The sequence below is a fragment of the Nycticebus coucang genome, chromosome 15 (assembly GCF_027406575.1).
Source record: "Nycticebus coucang isolate mNycCou1 chromosome 15, mNycCou1.pri, whole genome shotgun sequence".
NCBI lineage: Eukaryota > Metazoa > Chordata > Mammalia > Primates > Lorisidae > Nycticebus > Nycticebus coucang.
Window position 1 is genome coordinate 80,976,809 of NC_069794.1, and position 22,932 is coordinate 80,999,740.

A 22,932-nucleotide genomic window follows, 5' to 3' on the forward strand; every position below is an offset into this window, starting at 1 on the left:
ACAGAAATTATTCCTTGTATCTTCTCATACCACCACGGAATAAAAGTTAAACAGCAACAGGAATCTTCATACTCAAAGTCATGGAAATGAAATAATCCTAGACTGAATGACACCTGGGTCAAAGACAAGATTAAGAAGGAAATCACCAAATTTTTGGAACTAAATGATAATGAAGACACAAATTATTAAAACCTGTGGGATACTGCAAAGGCAGTCCTAAGGGGGAAATTTATAGCATTGGAAGCCTTCATCAAAAAAACAGAAAAAGAGAAACCAACAACTTACTAGATTATCTCAAGCAACTGGAAAAGAAAGCACATTCCAACCCCAAACCCAGCAGAAGAAAAGAAATAACCAAAATTAGGGCAGCATTAAATGAAATTGAAAACAAAAGAATTACTCAGAAGATCAACAAAACAAAAAGTTGGTTTTTTTGAAAAGATTAATACAATTGATAAACCTTTGGCCAACCTAACCAGAAACAGAAAAGTAAAATCTCTAATATCATCTATCAGAAACAATAAAAGAGAAATAATAACAGACACCTCAGAAATTCAAAAAATCCTCTATGTTTACTACAAAAAACTCTATTCCCACAAATATGAGAATCTGAAGGAAATGGACCAATACCTGGAAGCATGCCACCTTCCTAGACTCAACCAGAAAGAATGAGAAATCTTGAATAGACTGTTGTAATCCACCAGCCCAATCAACGACACAGAGATATCATTGCAGACGGAATAATTTACTAAGGGAAGACTGAGGCTTGCTCAGGCCTACAGCAATTGTACATGTTTATTCACTGTATTATATATCCAAACTCATCAGATGAGAATAAGTAAGAATAAAGAACAAAAGCATTAATTGAGACTGCCATGAAAAAGTTCTCCTCAGCATAAATGTTGCAAAGCACATACATGTCATTTCTAAGTCTGGAGCATATAACTTAAAGATAAACTATAAGGACACCAGGCTGTCGGTTTCTATTCGCCCACCTCCCTAACAGGTTAAATGAAACTTTTGTGTAATTTGATGTTAGGGAATGAAGAGTAACAGTTTAGCTCCAGACAGGTGCTAAATCTCCAGCTACGACTTGGCGGGGACCTCAAGGAAACATTTCTCAAGGCCTTTTCAGCAAGCAGGGAAGAATTAACCCCTGAATCTCTGCTGTTTTAGCAAGCAGGGAGGAATTAACCCCCAAGTCTTGCTTATAGCCAAGAATGGAATTTTCCTTTCTTAGGTTCTCATACCACAAGGAGCACATATGAGACAAAGCCACCTTTCTGGGGTGCTGAAAACTGTGCACCTTCAATAGACCTATATCAATCACTGAAATAGCATCAATTATACAAAATCTCCCAACAAGAAAAGTCCAGAACCAGATGGCTTCACATCCAAATTCTATCAAACCTTTCAAGAGGAACTAGTACCTATATTATACAACCTTTTCCAAAGCATAGAAAAAGAAGGAATACTTCCCAACACATTCTATGAAGCAAATACCACCCGGATCCTCAAACCAGGAAAGGATCCAACAAAGAAAGAAAATTATAGATCAATTATCATTAATGAATATCAATGCAAAAATATTCAATAAAATCTTAGCAAACTTAATTCAACAACACATCAAAAAAATTATATACCATGATCAAGTTGATTTTATTCCAGGGTTACAGGGTTGATTGAACATATACAAATTTATAAATACAATACATCACATAAATAAAACAAAAAACAAAGACCATATGATTCTCTCATTTGATGCAGAAAAAGCTTTTGATAATATCCAGCATCCTTTCATGATCAGAACACTTAAGAAAATAGACATAGAAGGGACATTTCTTAAACTGATAGAGGCCATCTACAGCAAACCCACAGCCAATATCATATTGAATGGAGTAAAACTGAAAACATCTCCACTCAGGTCAGGAACTAGGCAAGTATGCCCGTTGTCACCACTGCTATTCAACACAGTAATTGCAATCAGGCAAGAGAAGGTGATCAAGAGTATCCAAATAGGGTTAGAAGAGATCAAACTCTCACTCTTCACTGATGATGTTATCAGTGGAAATGATCACTTCCTATTTAACAATGATATGACCTGAAAAATCCCAGGAACTCAACTACAAAACTCTTAGAAGTGATCAAGGAATATAACAGCATTTCAGGATACAAAATCAATACTTACAAATCAGTAGCTTTTATATATGCCAACAATAGTCAAGCTGAAAATATAGTCAAGGACAATATTCCTTTTACAGTAGTGCCAAAGAAGATGAAATTATCTGGGAATTTACCTAACAAAGGATGTGACAGATCTCTATAAAGAGAACTGTGAAACTCTGAGAAAAGAAATAGTGGAAGATGTTAACAAATAGAAAATCATACCATGCTCATGGTTGGGAAGAATCAACATTGTTAAAATGTCCATACTACCCAAAGAAATCTACAGATTTAATGCAATCCCTATTAAAGCACCATTGTCATACTTTAAAGAGCTTGAAAAAATAGTGCTTCGTTTTATATGGAATAAGAAAAAAACCTCAAATAGAAAATACATTACTCAGAAATAAAAACAAATCAAGAGATATCAGATTACCAGACTTCAGTCTATACTATAAATCTACAGTGATCAAAACAGCATGGTACTGGCAAAAAATAAAAGAGAGGCAGATTTATGGAACAGAATAGAGATGAACCCAACTACTTATCATCATTTGATAAGCCTATCAAAAACAGTCAGTGGGGGAATCAGTGAGTAAGGCACTGGCTACATACATGCTGGCAGATTTGAGCCTGACCCAGGCCTGCTAAACAACATTGACAACTGCAACCAAAAAATAGCTGGTCATTGTGGTGGGCACCTGTATGTAGTCCCAGATACTTGTGAGGCTGAGGCAAGAGAATCACTTTCCCAAGTGTTGGAGGTTGCTGTGAGCTGTGAACACCACGGCCCTTCCCAGGGTGACATAGTGAGACTCTGTCTCCAAAAAAAAAAATTCAGTGGGGGAAAGACTCCCTATTTAACAAATGATGCTGGGTGAACTGATTGGCAACCTGTAGAAGACTGAAACTGGACCCTCACCTTTCACCATTAACAAAAATTGATTCTCGCTGGATAAAAGATTTAAACTTAAGACATGAAACTATAAAAATACTAGAAGAGGGCGGTGCCTGTGGCTCAGTGAGTAGGGTGCCGGTCCCATATACCGAGGGTCGTGGGTTCAAACCCAGCCCCGACCAAATTGCAACAACAACAAAAAAAAAAAAATGACCAGGCATTGTGGCAGGTGCCTGTAGTCCCAGCTACTTGGAAGGCTGAGGCAAGAGAATCGCCTAAACCCAGGAGTTGGAGGTTGCTGTGAGCTGTGATGCCATGGCACTCTACCAAGGGTGATAAAGTGAAACTCTGTCTCTATAAAGAAAAAAAAAGAATTTAAAAAAAAATACTAGAAGAGAGGGCAGGGAAAACACTTGAAAAAATCGGCCTGGGAGAACATTTTATGAGGAGGACCCCCTAGGCAATTGAAGCAACACCAAAAATCCATTCCTGCGAGCTGATCAAACTAAAAAGCTTTTGCACAGCCAAGAACACAGTAAGAAAGCAAACAGACAACCTTCAGAATGGGTGAAGATTTTTGCAGGTTATGCTGCTGACAAAGGTCTGATAACTAGAATCCACAGAGAACTCAAGGTAATCAATAAGATAAGAACAAAAAAAACCCTTTCTATGTGGGCAAGAGACTTGAACAGAAACTTCTCCGATGGAGACAGGAGGATGGCCTACAAACACATGAAAAAATACTTATCATCTTTCAGAGAAATACAAATCAAAACCACTTTAAGATATTATCTAACTCCAGTAAGATTAACCCACATAACAAATTCCCAAAACTACAGATGTTGGTATGGTTGCAGAGAGAAGGGAACACTTCTACATTACTGGTGGGAATGCAAGCTAATATGACCTTTTGGGAAAGAAGTTTGGAGAATACTCAAGGAACTAAAAGTAGACCTACCATTCAATCCTGCAATTCCTCTACTAGGTATATACCCACATGATCAAAACTTATTTTACAACAAAGAAATCTGCACTGGAATGTTTATTGCAACTCAATTCATAATTGCCAAGATATGGAAATAGCCCAAGTGCCCATCAACCTATGAATGGATTAACAAATTGTGGTATATATACATCATGGAATACTATGCAGCCATAAAAAAGATGAAGACTTCACATCTTTTGTGTTTACCTGTATGGAGCTGGAACATATTCCAAGAATGGAAAGAAAAAAAAAAAAAAAGAAAAAAGGCTCGGCGCTCATAGCACAGTGGTTATGGTGCCAGCCACATGCACTAAGGGTGGAGGGTTCGAACCTGGCCCAGGCCAGCTATAGAACAATGATGACAACTGCAACAAAAAAGTAGCCAGACGTTGTGGTGGGTGCCTATAGTCCCAGCTACTTGGGAGGCTGAGGCAAGATAATTGCTTAAGTCCAAGAGTTTGAGGTTGTTGTGAGCAAGGACGCCACAGCACTCTATTGAGGGCGATATAGTGAGACTCTGTCTCAAAAAGAAAAAGGAAAAAAGGTATCCAATATACTCAAATGAAATCAATATATAATCACATTCATACAAATGGTAAAACATAACTATAGTCCAGAAAGTAGAAGGGAAGAGGAGAGAGAGTGGAGGGGAGGGGGGAGCCCAGAGGAGGGAGGGTATTTGGGGGGAACTCACCTAATGTTCATGATACAATGGTACATTTCAAAACTATTAAGAAAAGAGTATAATTGTGATGGATGTGTTAATCAGTTCAATGTAAGCATTTCACATTGTATAACAAATCAGTACACTGAACCCCCATAAATGCATCAATGCACACAGTTATGCTTTAATAAAAACAAAAATAAATTAAATAAAATAAATAAACAAACAAACAAACAAAGAAAAAAACTTGACCAGACAAGGAGTTGCTTCCTGTGGATAAATAAAAAAAGTAGTTTCTTAAGGTGGAATCTACTCCTGGTGAAAATGATGTGAACATTGTTGGAATGACAACAAAGGATTTAGAATACTACATATACATCCAATGATAGAGTTTCAGAGAATTGACTCCAATTGTGAAAGAATGGGTAAAATGTTATCAAACAGCATCACTGCATACCACAGAGAAATCTTTTGTGAAGGGAAAAGTCAACTGATGTAGCAGACTTCAGTGTTTTATTTTTAGAAACTGCCACAGCCACCCCAACCTTCAGCAGCCACCAACCTAATAGCCACCAATGTTGAGGCAGGACTCTCTACCAGCAAAAATATTAAGACTCACTGAGTCTCAGATCATCATTAGCATTTTTTTGGCAATAACTTTTTTACTTACGGCATGTACATTATTTTTATAAATAAAATGCTATTACACACTTAATAATACAGTGTATTGTAAACACAACCTTTATATGCCCTGGGAAACCAAAAAACTTAATGTGACTCACTTTATTGCAATGTTCACTTTATTGCAGTGGTCTGGAAGCAAGCCCACAGTATCTTAGAGGTATGTCTGTGTTTTTTTCTGTTCTGACTTTAATAAAATCATATGGTATGCTCTAAGAAGTTGGAATTTTTTCAGGTAGAATACTGCTTTTGAGATTCAACCATGTACTTGCATATATCAGAAATTTTTATTACTGAGTAGTATCCCATTATATATACATACTAAAATTTATTTATTTACTAAACAGTTCTCCATAAGGCACTTCACAAAAACAATCACCAAAATACAAAATATATCCTTGTGTCAGACCTCACTTTATTTCCACTGAGATTACATCTAAAACTACAACATAAAAAAAAAAAAAAATCCACTATGAGAGTCTGATAATACAACATATGGCAGCATTAATCCATTATTTAAAGCACCTGATAATGTATTGAACTACTACAATAAAATAAGGATAGATATTTAACAATATAAGGATAAGACATTAAAAATGAATAAGCATATTTGAAAAATAATTACAATGAACTTCCGGTATTAAAATATATAGCCAGTGAAACGAAAAACTCAGTGAATAAAGAAAGACATTAGACACAGATGAAAGGAGAATCAATAAACCAGAAGACAGAGCTGTAGAAATTACCCAGAATGCAGCATGCACACATAGAATAAAAAACAAGACAAGCAAAGAGTAGAAAGAAAAGATCCATATTCTGAATTCCAGAAGAAGAAACGGGGAGAAGAATCATTACTCAAGCATATAATCACTGAGAAATTTCCAAAATTGACAGAAGACAATAATTCTCAGTTTCTAAATAGATAAAAATAAGCCCACACCTTGAACAATATAATAAAACTGAAGAACATTCAAAGCAATAGAGAATGACAGATTATCTACAAAGGAAAAATATTCAAGAAGAAAGGAACACTATAAGCCTGGATACAGCAGAACAACATCTTCCAACAGGTAAGAGAGAGAAAGGGGAATACCAATCTTGAACTGTATATCAAACTAAACTATTCGAGTTTTAGGTTTTAGAAACAATATAAAAATTTCAGACAAAAAAACACCTAAGTGTAATTCCAGGTACCACAAATTTTTAGTTGTAACCATAGGCAAATCATGTCTTTTCTCTAGGCCTCAGATCTATGTCTACAAAACAGGAAAAATAATATTTATCATTATAATGTTATTTTGGAAAATGTGATAATATATTAGCATCATTCCTAGCATAAACAATCACTGAATCAATGTAAGGTATTATTTTTATTCTATAGTCAATATTAGTATAGATAATTTAAGCACTTAATTTTTCCTCATAAATAAATCACCTGACCCCATTTTTAACTATAAATTCCTAGAATCTATACTATTAACTTTTATTTCTTTTAACCATAATCTTGAAATAGTTTTTTCAATCTTTAGAAGAAATTCTAAAAATTAGAAGGAAAATATTAGAAGAATTTCTAGGACTTTTTGAAGGTCAGGTTAAATCTAAAGACATGAAATATTTTAGCAATGTCTCATACTCGGACACTACTTATTTTGAGTTTATCCTATATCCGAAAATAAATTCAGCATCTTCTTACAATACTTACTGGTAAACTGATGAAGTAATGTTACCCTATACAGAATGACCCAAGTATTACAATAAGCCTGGCTTATTGTACCCTCGATGAATCCCCAAGAATAAAATAATAATAATAATAATAAGCCAGGTTACAATATTACAGTATTTTCAAGAAGAGTTCTATACTTGGACTGAGAAAAGCTCAGTTCAAGTTCACACTCAGATCAAAAAGGAATATAGCTTTATTTGATCCCAGATTATTTCATGACTCAGATCTAAACATAACACATAAAGCCATGGTTCCAATCTAGCTCTTCAGCTACATCTCCGACCACTCACATCCTTTTCTCCTTTAAATTGTCAACATGTACACACATGTACACATGCACTCACATATGAGCTTTCTCTCCCAACATGCTTGAACTTCTATCTCATGCCAAGACTAAAAATTTCCACATGCAGCAATGAAGTTACCTGAACTCAATACCTTAGAAAAAGAAAAATCATTGTCCATGAAACGTGAAAGACTCTAAATATATTATTCTAAGGGGGTAAATATTTCTCAGAAGTAAACATCACAATAATTTCTGCTCATGTACTAACTTCCCAGTGTGTGAACTAAAACAAAATCTTAAGGCTCCCTCCAGCAGCTGACTGACTGGACTCCCTCTTGGCCAGAGGGATCCCATAAAACTGAGTTGTTAGCCACAAGAAAGGAGGTCATACATGCCTCATCACACACCCCCACCCTTCTTGGAGATATTCCTTGCAGCTCATCAACAGGCCTAAGGCTATGCAAGACACATCTGCAGGTCCTTAGAATACACAACAAACCACTTGAGTCTGGGCAAGTGTCCTGTAGTTAGTCTCTGACTAACAGACCCATATCTTAACTCAGTATTCCTTTTCACTAACTCCTGGTCTCTTAGACAGAGACTAACTCTTTCAGCCAATTGTCAGCTAAAGAATCTTTAAAGCCACCTATAAATTGTAAGCCCCATCCCCTCATACGTCTCACCTTTCAGGGCCAAACCTTCTATGTACCTATGTATCACTTTACCAGTAACTCCTTTGAAATGTATAAAACCAAACTGTAACCCCACCATAGCAAGTCCACTTTTTCAAGGCCTCTTAGGTGAGGCTCCAGGCCATGGTCCTCAAATTAAGCTCAAAATAAACCTCTTTAAATTATTTTATAGAGTATAGCTTTTCTGTTGACACCATTTTCATCCATATTCTCCCACAACTGTGTAAGAAAAATAAAACAAAACCTACTGATTCACTCTCTCGTTCATTTCCTTTTCCTACCTCCTAATCCCAAGAAAAATGTAACAAAGGGGGAAACAGAAAGAAAAGAATACTGACATATGAAGACACTCATAGAGACAGAGAAATAAATGAAAATGAGTAAATGGGCCACTGAAATACAGAAAATAAAGTTATATTATTTGTCTCTCAAACAAGTGAAGCTATGAAAGAGAAATCAAGTACATTATTTTTTGAAGACCCTCCTTAAGAAAAACAAGAGTGATTACACCACAAGGAGGTACATACTAAGCATGGGTTAGACTGTAAGTTCCTTTGAGGGACCAGATTTTACTTGCGTATTATCAGAGTTTGGTGCACTATTTGACATAAAGGCATATAATAATGTTTCTTGAACTGAAATGCAAAGCACATGTACCTTTATAAAGTTCCATAAATTTAACATTCTAAAGAGTTCTAGAATACCTTGGGAAGTAAATATAATTGGTAGTCAGTAATGAAGCATAACACTATAAAAGACAAAAACAACCCTAAGCCATGATTAAAAACTATAAAAATGTTTACTAAAAACAGCTTCATACTAAAGAAATATTAAAAAGAATAAAGATTTCTAACTAAAACTCACTTTTTTTGCCTCAGCACCTGTAGCACAGTGGTTAGGGTGCCAACTACATACACTAAGGGTGGCAGGTTCAAACCCGGGCCAGGCCAGCAAACAACAATGGCAAGTGCAACCAAGAAAAAAAAAAAAAAAAACGAGCTGGGCATTGTGGTGGGCACCTTAGTCCCAGCTACTTGGGAGGCTGAGGCAAGAGAATCATGTAAGCCCAAGAGTTTGAGGTTGCTGTGAGCTGTGATGGCACAGCACTCTATTGAGGGTAACATAGTTAGACTCTGTCTAAATAAATAAATAAATAAATCTCACTTTTTCATATGCTGTTTAATAGGAGTTTTTAACAATTACTAATGGACAGAAACAAAGTTAGAAAGGGACCTAAAGGTCATGTATTCCTTTTCCATACCTTCAGGTAGGACCACAATCAAAGCATTCCTAGCAAAAGAAATATATTTAAAGACATCCATTGAAAATTAAATCCACATTGGAAAACTACTCCAGTTTTTAAAACTTTCTCACAATTTTATCTGGGAAATGCCTATATATACCTGACTTTTACTAGGTATTTTAAGGCATCATTTCCCTAGGTCTACAGTATTGTAGGTATAGCTACAATTGGAGAGAAAAATGTTTTTAAAATGTAGAATACAAGGTGGGGCACGGTGGCTTACACCTATAATCCTAGCACTCTGGGAGGCCGGGGTAGGCAAATCACCTAAGTTCATGAGTTCGAGACTGGCCTGAGATAGAATAAGACCCCGTCTCTAAAAATAGCTAGGCATCATGGTGGGTGCCTATAGACCCAGCTACTCCGGAGGCTGAAGCAAGAGAATTGCTTGAGCACAAGAGTCTGAGGTTGCTGTGAGCTATGATGCCATGGCACTCTACCAGGGGTGACAAAGTGAGACTCTGTCTCAAAAAAAAAAAAAATAATAAATGTTGAACACATTAAAATATATACATATTTTCATTTATAAATATCAGTGAAATAATATAAATCAGTTCGGAAATGAGATACAATTAGAGAATTGAAGTCTATTAGAGGTTTCAGGATCTTAAATCATCTAATGGAACTCCTATTTCTTTGAAGATGATAAAAAGAAGGCAAGAACACATTAATGGCCTATAAAATAACATTACACAACATTGAAAGAAGCTTAAATTAAAAAGAATAATCCTACAGATTCAAATTGTTTTGTAACATAACTATGACTTTAACTATCTACTCAATATGGTCAGGTAATGTCACAGAACATGGCCTTTTTGTCAGACATAAGTGACAATTAGTAACATAACCATACCAGACCATTCTGGTTCAACCTTTACGTAACAAAGTAGTAAACTGTTTTTCTGTTGCCATGGACCCCACCTTGGGCGGCACCTGTGGATCAAAGGGTTAGGGCACTGGTCCCATACGCCAGAGGTGGCAGGTTCAAATCCAGGCCTGGCCAAAAACTGCAAAAATAAATAAATAAATAAATAAAAATAAAAGGGTAAAAAAAAAAAGTCACATAACATGACCATGCCTAGATAAACCAAGCCTGCAACCAAAGGTAAAACATTGCTTTGACCAACATCAGAGACTGAATTAAGAAGTGAACACCACATGCCATCCAGGATCCAATCAGATTAAGCCCGGGCACAGGGCAGAATCCAGCCAGATCATGCCTCCCAGTATCAACTCATTGCAAAATCCAATCAGCTCACAACTCATTATCCTATATTTATAAAACCAGCCCAACTTGCATTGGTGATGTACTGCTTTGGGAGCTAACCCCACTGTGCACCTTGCTTGTGCCAAGTAACAAAAACCTCTTGCTATAACCAACTTGGCTGTGTCAAATGACTTTATATCCACTAAGCCAGGGGTCCTCAAACTGTGGCCCGTGGGCCACATGAGGCGGTGTGATTATATTTGTTCCCATTTTGTTTTTTTACTGCAAAATAAGATATGTGCAGTGTGCATAGGAATTTGTTCATAGTTTGTTTGTTTGTTTAACTATAGTCCGGCCCTCCAACGGTCTGAGGGACAGTGAACTGGTCACTGTTTAAAAAGTTTGAGGACCCCTGCACTAAGCAAATGAACTCCTCTCTTAGGGAGCTAACAGTAAGGAAGGGAAAAAAGAGAAATGCTTTCAGTTCTTGAGGACTTAGGGTTTACCTCCAATAACTGTTTACCTCCAACTGTTCCATCTTCCAAAAATCATATAACAGTTAGTATTAACACATCTTACGAGATATGGGGACAGATTGAAGACTTGCCTATAATCCTACGGAAAATAAATTGTAGTTCCAGAATTATACAACACAACAGATCTGCTTGACTCCTTCAACTACATCACATTCAGTAAATGACAGTTGGGAAAATATTCTCTACAAAAGAATATCACTGTAAATGTTGAGACCATTACCATAATACTGAGAAGGTATAAAGTTTTAATCTATAAAGGCCTTTCTAGTTGTACTGTTCTCTTTATATAAAGTAGACAATTACTAGTTACATTGGTAAATCTAAAATGGTTGAGGAATGATCATCCAATTATTACATCTTGGCCTGTATTCCATCCTCTTCAGCAACACGTTAGACTATGGGCTTCCTCAATATTTTAAGCTCTCCCTTAATCAATCAAAATTTAAGGAGAAAAATCATAAAACCTCATGTCTAACTGTCATTGAAAACTGATTTCTAACATCAGTTCAATAAGACAATTCTTATTAGTTGTACCTCAGTTCCTTTTCCATGGTGGCTATTTCAAATCTCTCCCGTACTGCTTTCGTACCCCCATCTCTTCTCTCATCAGTTGACTTTTATTCCTATCTACCTCTTAGAGACCCCACACTTTGTCCTTTCACTTTTTTTTTTTTTTTTTTTTTTTGCAGTTTTTGGCCAGGGTCATGTTTGAACCCACCACCTCCAGTATATGGGGCTGGCACCCTACTCCTTTGAGCCACAGGTGCCACCCGTCTTTTCACTTTTTTAGTACCCAACATATAAATATTTATTTCCATTCTCATTTTTTCCTTTCTCAATGCTGCTTCTCTCCTATCAATACTAGCATAGTGCCTAGGAATAGAGCAAGCATTTAATCAACCCTTCTGAAATGTGACAAATTAATTCGAAAACTATTCTTTCACTCTCCAGCTGAAGTGGGAGAATCTCTTGAGGCCAGGAGTTCAAGATCAACCTGGGCAACATAATGTGACCCCATCTCTACAAAAGAATTAAAAAATTAACAGGTGTTGGGTGGCGCCGGTCCCATATGCCGGAGGTGGTGGGTTCAAGTCCAGCCCAGGCTAAAAAACAAAAAAAAAATTAACAGGTGTTTATAGTCCTAGCAGCTTGGGATACTGAAGCAAAAGCATCTTCTGAGCCCAGGAATTGGAGGTTACAGTGAGCTATGATCACACCACTGCACCCAAACCGGGCAACAGTTCAAGATCCAATCTCAAAAACAAAAGCAAAAACAAACCTAAAAGAAAAAAACAAACAAACAAACCCTACAAACTTCTTTCAGTTACTACCTTATCTCTTTCTTCTCTTTATAGTGAAATTCCTTTTTAAAAAAAAATGTGACTAGAACATTTATATTAAGGAAGTACTGTCAAATAGGATAATGTCTTTTTTAAAAAAGGAATCCTGACTCAGTACCCATAGCACAGTGGTTACGGCGCCAGCCACTGAGGGTGGAGGGTTCGAACCCGGCCAGGCAAGCTAAACAACAGTGACAATTGCAACAAAAAAATAGCCAGATGTTGTGATGGGCACCTGTAGTCCCAGCTACTTGGGAGGCTAAGGCAAGACAATCACTTAAGCCCAAGAGTTTGAGGTTGCTGTGAGCTGGGACACCACAGCACTCTACCAAGGGTGACATAGTGAAACGGTGTCTCAAAAAACAAACAAAAAAAATCCTTAACTTTTAAAAATACATGATGAAATAATAACAGATAAAAAATATATCTATACAAGTTTGGAGAATACTCAGGGATCTAAAAGTACACCTGCCATTCAATCCTGCAATTCCTCTACTAGGTATATATCCAAAAGACCAAAAATCACTTTATAACAAGATATTTGCACCAGACTGTTCATTGCAGCTCAATTCATAATAGCCAAGTCATGGAAGAAGCCCAAGTACCCACCACCCATGAATGGATTAATAAATTGTGGTATATGTATACCATGGAGTATCTATGCAGCCTTAAAAAAGATGGAGACTTTACCTCTTTTATTTTTACTAATGGATGGAGCTGGAACATATCCTACTTAGTAAAGTATCTCAAGAATGGAAGAAAAAGTATCCAATGTACTCAGTACTATTATGAAACCAATTTATAATCACTCACACTTTCATATAAAGATAGATCACAACTATGTCCCAGGATGAAGGAGAGAGGAAGGGGGGATAGGAAGGGAAGGGGGAGGTCAGATGGAGGAAGGGTGAATGGTGGGACCACACCTATGGTGCAAACTGCAAGGGTACATGTAGGATGTATTAAGTACAGAGTATAAATGTCTTAACACGATAAGTAAGTAAATGAGGTGAGGGATATTAACTAATGTGATGTAAGCATTCCAAATTGTATATGAAATCAGCACATTGTACCCCATAAATGCATTAATGTATACATGATCTATGTGTTTATGATTTAATTTAAAAAAATCAAAAAACTATATATCTGGATAAACTTCAAAAAATCCAATTGGGAGGTAGGGATTATAGATGAAACAAAATTCATTATGTATTCATTCTTCAAGCTAAGTGATAATTACATGGGACTAGTCCTATTTTCTCTTCTTTCATACATGCACTATTACGGAAAAATTTACACATTTTTAAAAGTAGCCTATGCTCACTTATTCCTCATTTTTGCAAACTTCTGAAATGATTTCTAGCCACAAAGTCCATCAGACACTCCCCCATCTTCACCGTCTGTGCCCTCTCTGAGGCACCTGATGTTCTGCGACTGTTTCTTCCTTTCCTCTGCCTTCATTCATGTTTGCTATGCTCTCTCCCTGGATCTTTTCCTCTCTACCTCCTAACGTCACAGTCTCACTTAAGGGCTCTTCTCCCACTTTTCTCAAACATGGCCCCTCTTCCAAACATACACACACCTTAAATGATGCTGTTTCTAGAGTTCCATATTCAAACCTCTTTCGACTTATTCCTCCAAGGTGAGCTACGCCATTCTCTCCTGTAACTTCAACTACTTACCCACATGCATACTTCTATCTCCAGCCCTGATCTCTCTGAACTCCAGAACCAAATGCATCCCACCTGGATATCCCACAGGAACCTTGAGCAAATATTTAAAATTCAACTAATCCATCTTCATCTTTTACCTCAACAAAACCTCTCCTCTCTATCAAGGTTTTCACTATGCTCTCAATCGTCCTAGTCAGAAACCAAGGAATCATTCATCTTAGGGTTCCAAATCTCTCTAGCTCCCAACATCTAAATTCTTACTAAGTCATATTAAATTTGCCTCTTAAATATTCCTAAAATCCATCTTTATATAACTCTAACTTCTTAGTTCTGACTCTCTTCATTACTCTACCAGACTTTTGTACTTTCCACAACAGGTTTCCTTACCACCGCTCTAATCCTTCCTCTGACAGGTCCACTCTTCACACTGGAGCTTCAGTTATCTTTCTAAAATACAAACCTCATGGTACTAAAACTCTATTTGAAATTTTTCAATGGTTGTCCCATGGTAAGAAAAATTTTAAATTCCCTTTATGGTTCCATGTACTTTAAACTGGCCTCTCTCGCCAATAGCAAATATTCTGGGATCCAGTCATTGAGAACTACCTAGGGTTCCCCAAATACAAAACACTCATAGTTACATCTACCCTTTGCTCATGTTGTGCCGTTTGCCTAGAAGGACTTTCCTCACCCTCTCCCCAGTGAAAGCTTATTTGTCTTAACACAAATCAAAAGTCACACACAGGGGAGCAGACCTCCCCTGACTGCATCAGAGTCAGTATCTCCCTACTGTATGGTAGGGAGAATGGCATCAGTGCTTAAGATCATGACTTACATCAGGACTCATGAGTCACACGAGTTCAAATCCCAGGTTCATACTTTACAAACCATGTCTTTGGGCAAGGTTTCTAAACCTGTTTCCTCATCTCTAAACAACAGTAACTTAATCATACAATTGTTCTGAGGATTACATAAGGAGCTGCATGCAAAATACTCTGCACAATGCCTCATACAGTGTATTTAATGTTATTGTTATATGCCTATTTATTTCCACTCTGGGCCCCTCCAACAACTTCCACATATCTCTATCACACTAATGTGATGACACAGGTGTTTGCCTATGCAGGACACAGACTATTTTCAATTCATCCATTTATTCCCACCACGTGGCATAATGCCTGGCATCCAGTGAAGTTCTTAAACTGTGAATGAATAAGTAGGGTACTTCAACCCTATACTGCATAACGTAAAGGCTCACTTTTTTTCCTAGTGGTCTTACTATCTCTACTTTTTATCTCTTTCTTTCACAAAATTGCTTCTTTAAATTTATCGCTTCATTTTAACTGAGATAAAAAGAATTTTATAAGCTTTTCGGTCTTTGTTTCTAAACATACACACACACACACACACACACACACACACACACACACAAAAATAAGCCCACAGTACTATTAACAAATTACTCCATAAAACAGCAAACATCTAGGATGGTTACCTACCTACTGGAAAATTTTAAATGGTAGTCAAGAAAGATTTTCTAAAACTGTGTCGCCTTCCCTACTGCAGAGCCTTGGGTTAACTCTAGGGACTACGGTGCCTTCCAGAACGCAAAAACTACATATCAGTGCATAGTATTTTTCATTCTGTAAACATGCCCCTGAGAAATTCTGAAAAACACTGGAACAATCGAAGAAAATTATTACTACTAGTATTAAAAAATAAAAGTCTGTACTTTAAAAGCTACTAGTAATTTAAGGCTTAACTAATCTTCAAAATACAATCAAAATCCGTGTAGGCAGTGTTCAGGTTGGCTGGGGGGTGGGGGGGCTCATTTCACAACCTTGAACCTCAATAAATAAAAATACAAAAATGCAAAATGGTTAAAAAAAATAAATAAAAGATACCAGCATATAATAGCAAAGGTATCTTTTCTCTACTTTCACACTTAACCTTTAAACATAACTGCCCTTTGAGTAATTACTAATTGATGGGTTTAAAATGCAAACACCTTTGAGCTACTTTAAACATGACTACGTAGAAATGAACAAATCAGGGAAAGAAAAAAAGCCTGTTAAAATACGGTTTCTCGGATTTCACATCATACGTGACATACATACGGTTCTGCACCGAGAGGCAGCAACCTGGGAGGGTCAGAGGCGCCGGAGGCCCGAGGCCCTGCAGCTTGGGCAGCTGCTCATCCCAGAGACTGTGCTGGGCGGTGGCCCAGCCTGGGTGGGGCTGAGCACTGCAGCCGGGGCGGGCCAGACCACAGGGCGGGAAGCCGAGTCTCACCTCCACTTCCCTTTTCCAGAGCAAACAGCCCCCTCCGGCGACCACCCCAAAGCCCCCTCAAGACAAAGAGAGATTTTCTCCCTCCCGGTCCGCTCAAAGTTTATCGGTCTTTGCCAGCGGCGGGGACCGCCGGGCTTTGTAGTTCCCCTGGTCTGAGCCACCCCGCTGAGGCCGCGAGCCCCAGTAGCCTCAGAACTACAACCCCCATGATGCTCCGCGAGCCGCCGCGCCCGCTCCTCTATCCCTCCCACTCAGGGCGGCCCGCGGCCGGGAAAGCCCTCCGCGCACTGCTCCGGCGGGAGTTGAGGCGGGTGCCAGCTTGAGCACCCCGCCACCTGCTGTCCCGCTGGCGCCCTTCTCCCTCCGATTCATTACTTAAGTGTCGAGTGCTGCAGGTCGACTCACGGTTGGCGATGCGGTCCAGGTGGGTGAGGGTGGGGGCCGGCCGCCGCCGCGGAGTCCGTTAGTTCGCGACGTGCGTGAAGAGGCGGTGGCGTAGGGTTGCCATGGCAGCCGCAGGCCGCGCGGTGGGGGTGTGGCGGGAGGGCTCCGAGTCAGCTCCGGGAGGAGCCTGGGGAGCCTGCCCGGGTGCGGGGGAGGGGAGGCGCGAGGGTGCGCCGTGGGAGAGGAGAGGAGCGTGACATTGAGGAGGGTTCGCGGCTCTGCTTGTGCCTGCTGAGCCCTGCCTCGGTTGCGTCCAGTCCTCGCAGCACGGCGCGCTTATGCCGGCGGTATTCGGAGAGGACGCCTGTGACGTCCGGTCCAGCCGCCTTCCTCGCCTCCAGGCTGCGCATCCCTGCCTGGAATGTGCAGAACCTGCCTGCACCGCCTATGTGTTTTTCCCCACTTACATCGAATTTGCGGTCTTTCACGCCTCTATTCTGCCATTCTCTGTGGATTGGGATAGACAGGAATTATTCAATAAGATGGAGTGCATACGGCCTTGATTGATCATTGATTGATTATTCAGGAGGTTTTAGAACTTGTAAAGTGTGACTGATTTCTATTGAATTGGGGCCTATACTATTTCTTAGACCCTCCTGGGTCTTCTCAGACAGGCAGTCTAGTACACAGAGGTTAAGAGCATGGGCATCAAAAACCGGTCTTGCCCCTGTGCCTGGTAGCTAATGACCAGAGCAGTTACCTACCTGCTCTGATCCTCCTTGGTTAATCTGCAAAATGGAGGTATCTATCTCACAGTTCTTTTGAGAAATAAGCAAGCTAATACGGTAAACAAAGCCTGTCATTTAAAAGTAGCTGTGAAATATTATTTAATCCATCATGAAAGTCAGAATGGTGGTGGGTTTATCCTGGGGGAAAGGTCTGACCGAGGAGGGATTTTCTGTATGATGAAAAAACTATATTGCCAAAGGTTTAGGTTACTGAAGTATGTGCATTTGTCACTCATGTACCAACACTTAAGATCTGTGCATTTCACTGCATGTAAATTTGTCTCAAAAAGGAATATAAAAATATTGTTATTAGGGCCGTAGACGCTAATGAAATCACAGAGATATTCTAGGCCCAATCTCCAGATGTTAACAGATGATAAGGAAACTGAGGCCGAGAGATTTAGTTTAATAGAAAAAAAAGTGGGGAAGGGAATGAATTTCTGGCCCTGTAATTTTCAATTTGTCAATTTCTTGAGCCATTGCAGTTGAAAATAGCAAGCTACTATATGTGTAATACAGTTGGATCACCCTGTCCCTTATCCACCTTTTGTCATAGCTCAAGGCCAGTGTCCTCTCGATTACACAGCTGCAGGGGGTTTACAATCTCACCTTCTTTTCTGGCTCGGAGTTCCTGCTTTCTCTGGGACACAGACTCTGCCACATCACTTCTACTGACACATCATGTGGAAATCAACCCCCTTTCTTTAAGTTGTTTATATAGGAGACACTTCTGAAGTTTTGGAGCAACTGAGGAGTTTTAATGAAGGATGCAAAAAACCTAAAATTAAAAATCCCTGCTCGGGGCGGCGCCTGTGGCTCAGTCGGTAAGGCGCCAGCCCCGTATACCGAGGGTGGTGGGTTCAAACCCGCCCCGGCCAAACTGCAACCAAAAAATGGCGGGGCATTGTGGCGGGCGCCTGCAGTCCCAGCTACTCTGAAGGCTGAGGCAGGAGAATCGCTTAAGCCTGGGAGTTGGAGGTTGCTGTGAGCTGTGTGATGCCACAGTACTCTACCGAGGGCCATAAAGTGAGACTCTGTCTCTACAAAAAAAAAAAAAAAAAAATCCCTGCTCTTAAAATTCCTCCACTTCCCCCCCATGATATTTTTATCCACTGACCCCCCCATCCCTTCAGCATAAGCTGCAACTTCCCACTATCCACCGTCTCTCTTGTCCTGTCTCTCCTCTCTTTCCTCTCTTTTAAAACAGTATTTTTAGTTATCTCCATCTCCTAATATGTACCTTCATGGCTACCTACTATTTCTAAACTGTTTATCAAATTTTCCTACACAAAGAAAGTAACTTTCCCCAAGAGGAACTCTGGTGACATTTGTTAAAATAATAGTGCGCACCCCAATATATATCTTCATATTCTGTTTGATTCGGTCCTCAGTGTAATTAGTAAATATTAAGCAGCTTATGTACATGACCTATTACATTCTTAGAGGGCTCAGTTATGAAAACCATTTTCTTACATCCATAATAATGGCATACTGTGTTAGTATAAATGAGGAAGCAAATCATAATAGCTGGTATCTGTTGTCTAAGAGAAAGAAAAGAAAGGAAGCAAAGTCTACATAACCATAGCTTATGGTGTGCAGAAGAAATGACAACATTTAAAATGTAAAGTCCAGAACAAAATCTGAATATTAAACTACCTAACGTCCTTATAGGGGCACACCTGGACCTATCAACTGTAGGAATTTAGTCACACCTCTGCATATGTAATGAGTATTTAAATAGATTCTCCTTTACTCCTGGAGTAGATTATACTGATCTGCTACCAGCTGAACACATGTTTTTATCGTAGGGATGATAGGTTCACCTGATCCATCTATCCCTCATCTGGTTTCCCTTGTGACCAGTCACTTGTCTTAGCAAGGCAGCTGGCCACGGTTGTAGTGCAGCCTGCAGCTATGAAGAAGTCTCCAAAGTCAAGGTCCCAATGCATACTGCTTCTTGTTTTGAAGACAGAATCTCGGAGAATCAGCTCAACAGGACAAGCCACTTGAGAACAGATGACAGCAGCACAAACAGCTGCTTTGCAGGGAGCAGGGTGAGCAGTCACCCAAAGGAAGGCTGGGAACCACTGAAGCGCAGCTTTAAAACACCTCATGTGGCTATGGACAACTGGGAGGGAACAGGGACCGAAGAAAAACTGTAATTTACTGTTTTCTCTGTCTACTTTAGACCTGTTCGAGTGATAAATATACTGTGCAAATCCAAAAGATGAAGCCGAAAGTGGTAACAGGTTAATCCATACAGGCAGTGTGGTAAGGAGCCTCCACTCTCTGCCCTACACTACCACTACCCTGCCTTATCACATCCCTTCTAGCTGTGTAGTATTTCAGATGTGATAAGGCAGGGTGGTGGTAGTGTAGAGCAGAATACCATAGACCAGAAGGCAACAGAAGGTTCGATTCTGAGGGTATGCTCACAGTTAGGGTAAAGTATTTTTGGCTGTTAGTGAGCTGTTGTCTTTCAGCTTTAAACCTACCTTCTGTCCTCTGCTTTGTGCTAGAAGGGCTAGAGCTGTGCAAACCACATTTCTCCTTTGCCATCTGGCCCCTGGGAGTAGTAGAGGAAGAACACAAGTCTGGAGGAGAGGGAAGCAACTTGCTCCTTTCTGTTGGTCTACTATACTTGAAAACATCACTCTGGCAATGGCCTTTTAGCCTGGTGGCAGTTTTACCTGTCTCCAGCTGTGTGTGCTTCAGAACTGGCCTCATGGCATTTCTTTTCTCTCTGTACCAGAGTATTCTCAGTATGAGACAGGCAGTGCCACTCTTCCATCATCTGCATCCCAACCCCACGGGTCCACTCCTCCAAACATTCTGGGTTCTGATAACTCCAACCTCCTCTCTTTTCTTTGATCTCCAGTCCTAGAGACTTCTCGCAGGTATTACCTATGTGAAACTTAGGTTCTTTTTTCAATGTTTCAGTCCTCCAACATCTGTCCAATCAATTCCCTGTGTTAAATTCTCTCTATTGAAATAATCTAGTTTCTGTTTTCTTGACTGGCATAGATTGTGAAGTAAAATGTATTTCCTGCTATAAGGTAGGTTTAAGGCAGAAACACTGCCTTAAAGGAGGGAGGGGTGAGGGAAAGGAAAAGAAAAAAAAAAAAAAGAAAAGAAAATAGTGACTAATTCTCATATAAATTGGATTTAATTTTGACCAAAGTACATTACTTGAACATTAATTTTTAATTCAACTTGTTAATATGTTGTTTAGGATATTGCATCTTCATTTGTAAGTGAAATATGTTTGTAATTTCCCTTTCTAATAATATATTTTTTCCGATTTTAATCTCAGGTATATCCAGATGAAGTAGAATGATTTTGAAGTATTTCTTCTTTTTCTATTGTCTGTAAGATTTGGCATGATCTGTTTTTTGAAATTATCTTCTATTTTTATTATAAATATGAGTTGTCCATTTTTTGAGACTTCAGAAAAAAAAAATAAGTTGTTAACTGACAACTCTATACTGAACCTCAGAGTCAAAGCATTCTATGATAGACATTCTCTTATCTGACAATGTGAATGTTACTTTTTTTGCATTATTAGTATTATTGCTCAATATTTCTTTGGAGCAGTCGTCTGATTTCTTTCCTTAATGTATTTATCTTCGTTCATTCTTCATGAGGTTTTTGTCTCTAGTCCTTATCTTAAACATTGTTACTGTTATTAAATTTTAAGCCTTTTTAATTTTGTGAAGGCAAAAAGTGGAAACCAAATAAACACATGTCTATGTATAGAGAAAATTAAAAAAACAAACAAACAAACAAAAACACTGCCTTAGAAGAGTGGTGCATTCTTAAATAAACAGACAGTTGCCCTGAGAGCTAAGGGGCCAGTTCTAACATGTAGAAGTACTCTGAATTTCAGGTACGTGAATAGCAGAGACCCAGTTCTATTACAGCAGCTGTCACTGTCAGACCCCAGGCCCAGCCTGGCCCATAGGGATCTCTACTGGTTTGGCCTGAACCCCAAGCTTCATCTGGAATCTGACCTCAGACATGGAGAAACTCAGCTTCTTTACTTGCTGTACTTTTACTTCTTATAAGCAAGTTTGAGGAAGCAGAAAGTTAGTGATAAAGAAAGCTGGGAAGTAGTTCCAAAGACCTCATATAGTGAAGTAGAACTTGATGAATGGAAGAGAAGCGTTAAAAACATATATTTTCAGGGTGGCTATTTTGCCTCTTTTTTTTTTTTTTTTGGCCGGGGCTGGGTTTGAACCCACCACCTTTGGCCTATGGGGCCGGTGCCTTACTCCATTGAGCCACAGGCACTGCCCTATCTTGCCTCTTTAATGCTGCCTTTTCTTGCACTTATTATGAGAAGATAATAAACAAGAGAAGGAAATGAAGAACCTTATATCATACACCTACATTTCTGCCTCATCCAGTAAAAATGAAGTTTTGCTCTATTTTATTCATGAACCAACTTAAGCTTCAGTCTCTCATTAGAAGTAAGACTCAATCACATATTCCTAATGAAAAGAACTGCTCCACAATTTAGAAATTCAAAATATTTCTTGTATGTGCCAGGATAAACACAAAACCTCTTGGCAGTAGTCTATGAGGATTCTCCTTGCTTATGATTTTGCATTTCTTTATGCAAATTTAGAAATATGAACAGAAAACCCAGGACTCGAAGCTGTTCTGTGGATTTGTAATACTTTGACTGTTGTGGGCACAAAGCTCAATCAATGACGATATAGTCGTCTGTGATAGCTAGTGGAGTAGTATTTTCATTGAGCACTGCAGCGTGCCATCATGGATACTCTGCTAAAAGCCACGGCATTCGCAATACTTTCACCTGTTTTAAGACCTTGCATTTAGTAGAGGAATACATAAGTCAGTTGCTCAGGCAAATGTTGGCAAGAGTTACTTCATTTGGGACATGCAGAGTATCTTCTGGTGACTTAGAAAGCATGTCACCTTTCCATTTATCCACTGAAGCATGTTACCATGTAGGTGGCATGATCACAGCTTGTGATCAGGTTTTCTATTTACAGAAGTCACACTGTGCCAAGCAATCCCAGCCACAAGACATTTCTAGTCTGAATGAAAAAAAGAATAATACTGCTGAGATCTGATTTCCCCTTCTAAGGAAATACCTCCACCCTAGATGCCTCCTCCCATCCCTGAAATCCTTTCTTTTCCTAACTTGGGGAGTAGGGAGGGTTCTGTTCTATGTCAGCTACAGAGAATTGAGAAATAAGTTTTGGAGGAAATTTTTATTTTCTTTCTTTCCTCTGGCGTCACTGATGCATTGCAGGTCTTTGTGATTTTTTTTTGTGTGTGTAAATAATAT

At 39.0% G+C, this 22,932-nt stretch overlaps 1 protein-coding gene across 8 annotated transcripts in view; it reads right to left on the minus strand.

Annotated features, from left to right (window-relative positions):
* KATNAL1 (katanin catalytic subunit A1 like 1) overlaps positions 1 to 22,932 on the minus strand; it is a 170,413-nt gene that overhangs the window by 118,271 nt on the left and 29,210 nt on the right. Inside the window, exon 1 of one of the 8 annotated variants that reach the window (XM_053563665.1) lies at positions 16,849 to 16,949. The exons of 3 other annotated variants lie outside the window; for them this stretch is intronic. The gene's annotated coding sequence lies outside the window, so the exon portion shown is untranslated. Of the gene's footprint in view, positions 1 to 15,650; positions 15,789 to 16,264; positions 16,362 to 16,443; positions 16,606 to 16,848; positions 16,950 to 22,932 lie in introns of those variants that run through there. 4 more of the 8 variants (XM_053563661.1, XM_053563668.1, XM_053563667.1 and 1 more) reach the window with 4 other exon arrangements.